At 33.0% G+C, this 3062-nt stretch overlaps 1 long non-coding RNA gene across 1 annotated transcript; it reads left to right on the forward strand.

Annotated features, from left to right (window-relative positions):
• Nucleotides 1-2264: 2264 nt before the first annotated feature.
• On the forward strand, nucleotides 2265-3062 carry LOC146908611 (uncharacterized). The gene is made up of 2 exons (XR_015018996.1): nucleotides 2265-2373; nucleotides 2981-3062. It is a non-coding gene; the product is annotated as an uncharacterized LOC146908611 (long non-coding RNA).

Raw genomic sequence — 3062 nt, forward strand, 5'->3', positions numbered from 1 at the left:
TCACATTATCAAATTGTAAATGGGAGACCCGAAAGTTCGAATGTGCCTAAAGGTCATACCAGTAAAAATTCCCACATGAACAAATGCATTTAACATTACATACAAACGCGTTGTTGTAATAAGGAACAAGAAAGGTGAAAGAGGGTCACCTTGATGCAACCCCCTACCCAACTTAAACTCTTCATTGGGACCTCCATTAACTAAAATTGTGATTGTTGCTCATGTCACACATTCCATAATCTAGTTACATCAAATTATCGAAAATCCCATTTTTAGCATAGCGACTTCCAAGTAATCACACTATTGATTCGTAAACCATTTCGAATTCAACATTGAACAAAATCAGATCCCCATCTAACAAAATATGAGAATTAATAAAGGGTATTTTTGTAACACTCATATTACATAGTGTAGAATTTGGTTACTCTGCATATATTTGAAGTGACAACGACATGGGCGTCCTTGACGGGTGCAAACAACTCTTCTGAGTTGTGCCTATAAAATATTGGAGCCTAAAAAAAAAATTATTTATGTAGGCCTAGTGACTCTCACCCAATTATTTAGAAGATTTCTTTTTAGGTCCCTTTAATATCTTTTTTGGCTGAAAAATACCCTCTGGGTGTTATCTACCGAAGGTGTTATAATTAAAAAAAAATGCCCTCGAGGAACTATCTCCCAAATTTTTTAGGGTGACTAAGAAACATTTAGGAGGTAAAGACTAAAGGTCCATGGTTCAAATTCTGGAGAGAAAATACTAATATAAGAACTAACACACTAACATTTGCTATTAAAATATATATATATATATATATATATATATATATATATATATATAACAATGTTGTATCAGAGAAAGAAATGTTTGTTACATTTCATTTTTATTTTTTGGTAGATACAAGAAATAACCATAGTTATTGAAAACTCACCCGCAACTGGATGAGTCAGGGTCCGTACCCCAGTTATGATATCCAACCTATCAATTTCTAAATTTTTGTCAGTTGAGATAGGAAGCTTCTTTTTTATTAAACAAATTCTTATTTGTAACCTAAAGATCTCTCAAGATTCACCCAAGTTGCAAACAAATTTCTCATTGTCTCAGGTGTTTCCTGTCTCATGAATATCTCTCCCAAAATCCCCCAGCCCCTTGTCAACTGTCCCCTCTTTTCATTCCCCAAGATTCATATTTTTGTGGCCTTTTTAAATTGAAAAATGCATTGCCTCAATGTTTCCGGCATGGATCATGTGCCTCCTACACAATATCTTGCTCCTCACCCAGCTTACCTACGTCGTGGTGCAACATATAGATTTTGAGGCTCCTGAAAAACAACTCACAATTGCGCCTAGCGCAATAGTCCTTGCATATAGGCGCTTGGGGCGGAAGCCAAACTCCGAATGAAATTGCAAGATATATCTCAACAGATTCCAGCTTGTTGAAACACACAAGCAGGATAAGTGAAAAAACAAGAAGATGAAGATTGGTTCTTTCTTTAAAAAAATGAGATGAAAAAATGCTATGGACTAATAGATATTAGAATAAATTAGAACGTGCAAAAATATATCATAATATTAGTGTTGTGTTTTTGAAACCAACTTATCCACAAAATCGCTCTCTTTGCTTTTTTTTTAAAAAAAAAAAAACTTCCTCTTGAACCTTAAGATGGGTAAGTCTGACTCTGAACTGGTTGGAGACTTATGTAATCCAGAACGTGAAACCACAATTTTAGAAACTTTTTTATGTGAAAAAAAAAATATTATAAAATAAAACATATACCAATTAAAAGATTTTTAGTAACAAACCTCGGTGTAAGGGCTTGTTTAAGAAGTATGGAGGAAATGAAATTGTTTATGTTTGTGTGTGTGAAAGAGAGACGAACTATATATTAAGATAATTGTAAATTATATAAACGATGCCCCAAGTATGTTGCATGTGTATATATATGCATATCATAACAAATTACCATACACCAAACTTCAGATGTAGCAAAGGATAAGGCAAAAATACCTTAAAAAATCGAAAATCAAACATAAAACTATCCAAAACTCTAGAAGGTTTAACAAACAAACATAAAGATTGTTTTCATAAACGATTTCACATTGCTTTAGAGCAGGTTTGCCGATTATGTCCTCGTACACCACAAGCTCCACAACGGTTTTTCCTTGACGTAAAACGTTCATCCTACAGGTTGAGAATAAGATGTTATATTATGCATGTGAAAGTCCATTCCACCAACAAAGTCAAATGTAATATAATCTTGATGAGAAGCTTCACCCTTAAACAGGGACGGACCCACATAGACCACACTGTGGGCCAAGGCCCTCACTTCTATTTTATTTTTCTGCTATATACATGTTTCTTCCTTGCCTGACTTGTAGGCATTGTTTGGAACAAAGGAAGGAAACCTACCAGGAAAGATATAGGTTATAGAAAGAAAGTGTTTCCATCGTTTGGTTTGATTATAAACAAGGTAGGAAAGAAGCTTTTTCATGGGTCCCACGTCAAAAAGCAATCTTCTCTCTATCCTCTTCAAATTGGTGAGAAAGACCACAGAAAGCATATATTTGTTGAAAAGACACAAAGCCCAAAACATTTTTTAGGGGAGAAAAAACCCAAAACCATTTTATATAATATATATTAACTAAGATTATAATATAATACTTGTATATTTGTACGTACGGTTTTCAAAAAAATATATCTGCACGTACCGGAAAAATTACATGCAAATGGTTAATATATATACATATGCTACAATAAAATAATTTTTTATATTAGATTGCTACCGTATAATAGATAAAAAAAAATTATATAAGGGTATAAATGTCATTAAATAAATATAGCTCATTCTTTCCTTTCTATTTACTTTCACTCATTCCAAACAACCACAAAAATCCTCTCACTTTCCTTTTACTTTCTTTCCTTTAACAATCTTTCCTCTTACTATTTTTCCTTTCACTTTCTTTTCTCATCCAAACATACCCGTAGTGTTGGTATTTTACTCTTCAATGACATATAACTATAAGTATTGTAATAATGTATGCAAGTATTAAAGTCAGCCATTTTCCAC

This window comes from Medicago sativa, chromosome 7 (genome assembly GCF_051527215.1).
Source record: "Medicago sativa cultivar Bolivia chromosome 7, Bolivia_mono, whole genome shotgun sequence".
NCBI classification, from domain to species: Eukaryota; Viridiplantae; Streptophyta; class Magnoliopsida; order Fabales; family Fabaceae; genus Medicago; species Medicago sativa.